General features: G+C 35.8%; 1 protein-coding gene across 1 annotated transcript in view; it reads right to left on the bottom strand.

The window, feature by feature from the left end:
- The window catches only part of LOC107700354 (talin-2-like), a 50,787-nt gene extending 42,711 nt beyond the window's left edge, over positions 1-8,076 (bottom strand). Inside the window, exons 1-2 of the mRNA XM_016501983.1 lie at positions 7,992-8,076; positions 7,687-7,874 (exon numbers count right to left, since the gene is read on the bottom strand). The gene's annotated coding sequence lies outside the window, so the exon portion shown is untranslated. The remainder of the gene's footprint in view (positions 1-7,686; positions 7,875-7,991) is intronic.

Raw genomic sequence — 8,076 nt, 5'->3', positions numbered from 1 at the left:
GTTTGAGAGAGGCGGGGCATAGAGGACCTACAATAATGTACAGTATTTGAAAAAGAATGTGTTTTTTGAACATTAAAGCATGTCAACATATTCTGTTACACCAAATACACAAAATAATGATCTTTAAAAAACCATCATATGACCCCTTTAAGTTTCCTTGAGGGAGAGTGGTTTAAGAACAGAAAACACAAAGCGCTGTAAGAAAGTTTGCTTAGCACACTGTTATCTTTATGTCTCTGGAACGTCTTTGCGGCTCGTGTTCTTATTGTTATCAGACTGAGGAGCCAACTTTCATGTGGTTATTATTGTTTTTCTCAACATTAACTTGATGTGAGACAATATAAACACGATAAACATAAGCTGACTCCAGTGTATGTTCTGTACTGTAATTGGCACGTTCTGCTTTATTTTTTCCATTTGCTCTGCTTGAGCTTGAATGCTTTTGTTCTTTATACACCGCGTGCATAATTATTAAGCACATTGATATTCTCATCATATTTTTTTTTCCAAGCACATTTTACCAATTCCAAACCACAACAATCTTAATAACTACTATTAATTTTCTATTTAATCATTTATAAGTGATATACTGTATAATTGTCCATGAAGGCTGGAAGTGAAAAACTCCTTATATTCAGGTGTGCAGAATTATTAGGAATGTTTTCTTTTACAGATAAAATGAGCCAAAAAAAGAGGTTTAACTCAGACTGAACCTTACTGGGATAGTGGGGTCAGAAAAAAAAACAGGTGGAGAAAAAAAGACATGTTAACTGCAAAAGAATTAAAGGGGTCCTAGGACCAACATTCCACAGGCCACAATCAACAACCTGATCAACTCTATGCGAAGGAGATGTGTTGCACTGCGTGAGGCAAATGGTGGTCACACCAGATACTGACTGGTTTTCGGACGCCCCCGGACCCCTCAATACAGTAAAACTGCACAATTTATTTTTCAGCTCATGAAAAATGGGGGCAAAAACAAAAGTGTTGCGTTTATAATTTTGTTCAGTGTATATTATATATATATATATATATACTAAAAGAAAACAGTGTGATATAACGTAACGTTGTTGTAGAACATTGTGGTGTATAATGCCTAATCATAAGCTTGTTCAGAAATGGTGACAAAAACTAGATATTTTTTTTAAATATTGTCTTTCTCGTGAAATGTCATTTAAATAAACGAATATTTGAATGAGCCCAAATATTCAAATACAATATTTTTGAAAAATGCATGCCCCATTGCACAAAGCAAGGGAGTTTGGTGAGGAAGAATTTTACCGGCTTGCACAGAGCCTTGACCTCAGCCCCTTCGAATACCTTTGGGGTAAACTGGAACAGAGATTGTGAGCCAGGCCTTCTTGTCTAACATCAGTGGCTGTCTAAGTATTTAGAATGCAATATCATTAAAGTCCCGGTTGGTGTAATGATCAGATGCCCCAATGCTTTTTGTCCATATAATCTATGTTTTAGGTCCCATAGACTCTTTGTTAAATAAGGATGCAGCCCTTCCTTTACACATTTTTTTAATATGATCCATATGTTCCACAGAAGTCACACATGTAAGTAAATCATAACAAAATTTTTGAGTGAACTTTCCCTGTACACTGTAGTATTTATGACAAAAGTATTATAAAAAAAATCTTAAGTATAGTTGAAACCTGATATATTTATCTGCATAAGACATATAGCTACAACTATTTGAGCAGCGTCTAACCCATTTACATTGTAAATGTATTTCAAGTTAAAGAAATGGCACCACCAGCCTAGTCTGTTCCAGTTACAATACAGGGACTCTGGGAACGTCAGATCTATGCAGCATATGCCACCCAGCCAGCTGCAGACTGGCTCAGAAAAGCCCCTCTCCATTCTCTGATTTCATGTAACCATATTAAGCCTCGTGTCAGAGGGCAAAAAATATTCTGTATTCCCAAAAATACCCTGCCAGAGAAAGCACTCTATTCAAAGTGACAGTACACATATGTTTTACCTTCAGAACTATTCATTCAAATGAACACCTGAGACATGCCCTTTACCTAATACATTGTCCAACAATCCATCAGACCACTGTATTCCTATTTAAACACCTTTCTTTGATCACTCATCTACTGCTCCAGTGGAATGTGTTCACGTGAGAGACGCTTACTTGAACCCTCACAGCAGTCTGGATAGGAATTGTACCTGCCCTTTCTGGCAAGCAACTCACATGGTGCACAAGATATCACAACTAGCCAGATAGCCATTCTGCCGAAGGGGAGGCAGCAATAGCAGAAGCTCCCGATATAACAGAATGACCTGGATCCTTTTTCAGCACAGAGAATGTGGGGGTAGAAACAGCCTCAGGCCTCCAGAGTCAAGCTTAAACTCCAAGGCTCCAATAGTGGTTCTGTGTCTTGACGGTATGGAGCCAAACACCCTGCTTCACCACTTCACAGCTAAATATTTATCAAAGTGTCATTTTGTTGAATAAACACATTTCCATGTAACTGAAATATAACCGTGGCAAATATAACAGTACCAGCTACAGTACTGTTCAAAAGTTTGGCATCTGTAAGAATTGTTAAATATTTTTTGAAGAAACCTTATGCTCACCAAGGCTGCATTTATTTGATAAAAATACAGTCAAAAGAGCAATATTGTGAAATATTATTACAATATAAAAAAACTGTTTTCTAATTTAAAATATATTCAAATTAAATTTATTCCTGTAATGGCAAAGCTCCATTTTCAGCAAACATTACTTCAGTCTTAGGATCATACAGAATTTGATGCTGAAGAAACATTTCTTATTATGTTGAATATGGCTGTACAGTTGTCAAGGTTTTTTTCATGATTTGTTGATGATTAGAAAGTTCAAAATAACAGCATTTATTTTAAATATATTTTTTCTTTTGCAACATTATAAATGTCTTCACTGTCAGTTTTGATAATTGGATGCATGCTGAGTAAAAGGATTAATTTCTCTATATATATATATATACAAAAAAAAATAAAATAACTGACTGACTGACCCCAAATGTCTGAACGGTAGTGTATTTCAACCCAAGTCAAAAGTCAAGAACTAAAATAATTTATGACAGCTAATATGAGGTACTGATAAAATAGTTTGCAGCAAACCACCACAAGTTTGTCAATTGATTCTGGTAATCACAATAAAGCATGAAATGCATGAAACGAGAGATAAATTGTTTAAGCAACCTGTCAATAAAGGGATAGCCAAGTCAAATTAAAATTCTGTCATCATTTATTCACCTTCATGAGAAGCCTTATTTTCTTCTGTGGTGCATATCAATATCTTATTTTGTGTTCCACAGAAGAAACAAAAGTCATACAGGTTTGGAGTAATTTTAGGGTTAATAAATGATCATTTTCATTTTTGGGAAAATGTTTGCTGATAAAAGTTGACGGACACAAATTTGAGCTATAGGCAAAAATGTCTATTGTAATCGGTTCTTATAAAAGATAACCAAGATTCTTAATGTAGAGGGTTTTGGTGAGGTGTATCACGACCTAAACAAACTTATGAAGCCAAACTAAACAGTTAGGCATTGTCACTCAAGTTGAAGGTGCAGATATAGGAGTGTGGCAAAACAAGGAATGCAGAGTTCAAAAAGAGAGAATGATGACAGGTGTAGTGTTTTATCAGTTGCTGTTGGCAGCCATGCTCAGAACTGACTGGAGCTAAAGGATGTGACACCCACATACCCAACAACACCCCTGCTAATTATAACCGCTGCATTTGAAGAGGCACTGCAGTCAGACTGCCACCTCAACTTTCTGTGTGAATATTAAGTGTTCAGGTAATAGTTCACTCAAAATTAAAATGCTGTCATATTTACTCTCTCATGTTGTTCCAAAGCTGAATGACTTTATTGCTGCCGTACAACACTGAGTTAAGCAGAATGTTCAAATGTTTAAATAATAAAAAAAAAACCTTGTGGACAGGAGAGGATTTTCAGTGGATTAGCTGCACTCTGTTCAGAAGACTTGTCATACAGACAAATAAATACTAAAAAGCATTTTTTGTCTTTTTTGGAGCTTGACAGCCCTGGCTTTAGTGGGAACATTCTGCTAAGCTTTCTTATCCTGTGTAAAATGTAAGAAAGAAAATCAAACAGGTTTGATATGACATAAGGGCTTGTGAAAGATCTAATCGTAACTTCATACATTTGTGTAATAATGTGGAACGCTAAGAAATTCAAATTTTGTGAAAATATTTACATTTACATTGACTCAAAAAAGGTTTCTTTCTAGTAGTTCTCTGGAATGTAGAATGGAAACTTCTGCATTTGTCCAAGATGGAACTAGATTTGTGCAGAACATGGCAGGTGTGCTAGGAGGACTCATTTGAATGCACGAGTATGCACTCACATACATCTGTACACCTGCTACCATTCCTGTTCCTGTTTAACAATAAACAAACAAAAAAGCACTTCAAAATACCAAGACTGCAGGTGGTCCAAAGTTACCAAGGCATATCGTATATGCACTTATTGAAATACGCCTGATACATACACTGCAGTTCAAAAGTTTGGGGCTAATAAGATTTATTATTTATTTTTTTAAAGAAATGTATAGTTTTTCATTACAACAAGAATGCATTACATTGATCAAATGTGACAGTAAAGACATTTATAATGTTATAAAAGATTTCTTTTTCAAGCAAATACTGTTCTTTTGAACTATTTATCAATGAACCCTAAAACTCATGTAAGATGAGAATCCTAAAAATCAGTATCACAGTTTTCACAAAAATATTAATCAGCACAACTGTTTTCAACATTAGTAATAATAAGAAGTGTTTCTTGAGCATCAAATCAGCATATGTGAATGATTTCTGAAAGATCATGTGACACTGAAGACTGGAGTAATCATGCTGAAAATTCAGCTTCGACTTGCAAATACTGTTCTTTTGAACTATTTATCAATGAACCCTAAAACTCATGTAAGATGAGAATCCTAAAAATCAGTATCACAGTTTTCACAAAAATATTAATCAGCACAACTGTTTTCAACATTAGTAATAATAAGTGTTTCTTGAGCATCAAATCAGCATATGTGAATGATTTCTGAAAGATCATGTGATGCTGAAAACTGGAGTAATGGCTGCTGACAATTCACCTTTCCTATCACAGGAATAAATTACATTATAAAATATATCACAAAACAAAAGTTATTTTAAATTGTAATGCTATTTTACAATATTACTTTTAAATGGTTTAAGTGTTTAGTACAATGAGTGGCAATTAGCCATGAAAAACATTCTTCTAAAATCAAAGCAAACATGCACATTCATAAGCTTTGTGGGCTGACATATATCTTGGTCAACATCAATATAACGAAGGGTATGATTAGCAGACAGACCTCATTTCTCATGCAATACTGTTCACAGAATTAGCAGGCTTATCTGAACACCAAGTGCCTGGCAAAATAAACAAAAAGGATTTTTCATGATAAGGGACCATTCATAATTTAAAGAAAAGAGAACAAATAAATGGACTGTTTAAGGTTCCATTATAAAAGAGCACACTTTACTCACTGGTCTGATATGACATATGTCTAATTCTCCCCATAGAAACCAACTGATCCATATCATTAAGGAACCCCTTTTCTTTATTTACAGTCACGTTTGGTGTGGAGAAAATTCACATTCACACTCACCTTGTTTTTTTGCCTTGCAAAAGAAAATTGTATTTTAACAAAGAACATGTGGGACATTGTTGGAGTGAAGACAGCACCAAGTGATGAGTTGCTAGCAGCAAGTCAATGAGCTTGTTCACCAATACAGTGTACACTTATGCTGAAAAACAGGAGCCTTGCCAATAAGGTATGACCCATGGGCCAGCTACCAATAAAATTGACAGCTGTGATAAAAAGCAGCTGCAGTTTGTCAAAAGGACCGCAGACAGTATACTCCACTTGATGCCTTTTCCTAAGCTACTGGATTCATCAGCATCAGCAGTCCATCAGCCCATACACAGTAAGCAGACCTGTCTGTCTCCTTCACGTCAAACACTGAATACTGTGAGATGGACTTTAAAAGCAAAGTAGGTCTACAGTGCTAATAAAAGGTAAAACAACACAAATAAAACACACAGTCCTGCAATACCATGTGTCTCAAAGAGAGATTACAAGCGCATAGAAGTAGAGCGAGGAGGATGAGTTACACTATCTCAGAAAAGTGCTTAAAACCCTTTAGAATGTGCTGGATACATGAGCCCTGATGTAAAAGAGGAGAAACCTTCTTTGCCTGACTACCACTAAAACAAAAATCTAAAAATACAGTTTCTTGACCCTGATAAACAATATGAAGCTGAACAGAATTGCCAATGCAAAAGGACAATGTACAGTAGCAAACCTTCAGAAAAGTTACAAAACAGATGATTAATCTATGCAAAGAAGCTCTCATAAATAACACACTTTTATCCATTATGTCAATGGAAATTAATGAAAAAACCTCAGAACACCAAAAAAGGACACTCATCTTTGCGTGACATCTCCTTGTCATAAGGTCATTTTTCAGTTGTTAAATGGCCAAGAGAATAACAAAGCATAAAAATACAAAAGTAGCATAATGTTGAGACATGTGGTAACACTATATGGGGTACATCGTCACAATGGAAACCTGCCAAAATAGAACTTTTAATAGGATTTTCAGCTAAATTTAAGCAGTAAAAAACATCTCATGAACAATGTTTTGGTCAAAAGAAAAGAAAAGAAAAAGAAAGAAACTGTAGTTTCTACATGGCATAAAATTACAGCATTGAAGGAGTATTGCTTGAAGCCAACATACAAGACTAACATATTTGTGTAATCAAAACCTTTACTCCAAACCTAAGGTATCTCCCCTACAGCTTGATTTTGTTTCCAACAAACATATAGGCTTATGCTTGATAAACTGTTTGAAAACATACGCAATCTAACAAATGAATGAATAGCAATTTAACAAATGAATGAATAGCAAGTAAATTAGGTAATAAGGCGAGTAATGTAATCAAAGACAAACAAAACATCCGAAGAACAATGGAGAATCCACAAGTATAAATGTAGAAAGCTCTGAGGGGATGTTTAAATGTGATGACACAGAGGGGTGTGACGTCAGCATGGGCTCCATGTGTCTGGACCGTCACAAAAGCATTTCACCCCACTGCTGCGGCTGAATGTGGGTAGCTGTTTTAAGAGTGATTTAAAGACTTAAACAATGTCAGAGTATTTAAATTGGCGGGAATGGAATGGTTACAGTAATGCGGACTGAAAGAGAAATGCCTGGAATACATTCAATTAGGATTGAGTCCTCGAGTCTATGTGCTTATTGTTGCGATTTAAACACACTGCGAATGAATTCTTCTAAAGAAGTTCACTTCTGCTCTAAAAAAGGAAAATATACAAAATTCCGCTATTTATAAAGTGTCCACTATTTTAAAATGAACTGATCAATGGCAAAGTTTTGAAGTTAAGCATCACATCTTCAGATAGACAACGTAGGAGTTGCCAAGTTTGGAACATAAAAAAATAAAAAATAAAATGTATGTAACCATTTTTATTTCATCCATAGCCCCTCCTCTTTCTCGTGAAAAACGAGAGCTTACACAAACCACCGAACACGAATATTTGTCTTAATGCAAATATCAGTCATCATCCGTCTTTCCGCATTTCAGAGACAAACGTTCAAGTAGTTCAACTTACCAATTACAATGCAGATAACGCTACCCCCAACGTTCCCATCGATTATTGTGCGCGTGTATTAATTCTCCTCATTAGCAACTGGTGAAGCGTGTGTATCGTGTCAGATGAGATATAAAGACTCTATGCACGTCTCTGTCCAGCACACACTGCTCATTTCCACGCACCTCTAAATCCCAATCCATGCAACACTTCATGTGAGATCGGTTTTGCCGTATTAATACATAACACATTAAAACACACAAGGATCGCGGATATTTCTGTGCACAATTCACAAAACACCGAAACCTGAGCACTCTGGATCTTACCGGTGAGTTTGTTTACCGCAGTTTCATTGCAAGCTCTCAGCCGCTCGATGCAGAGTAAACTACGGTCTTGTCCTGCCTCTTTGGA

This window comes from Sinocyclocheilus anshuiensis, unplaced genomic scaffold, assembly GCF_001515605.1.
Source record: "Sinocyclocheilus anshuiensis isolate Anshui unplaced genomic scaffold, SAMN03320099.WGS_v1.1 scaffold154, whole genome shotgun sequence".
NCBI lineage: Eukaryota > Metazoa > Chordata > Actinopteri > Cypriniformes > Cyprinidae > Sinocyclocheilus > Sinocyclocheilus anshuiensis.
Note: the sequence above shows the minus strand (reverse complement) of the source record. Positions and strands in the feature narration are given on the sequence as shown.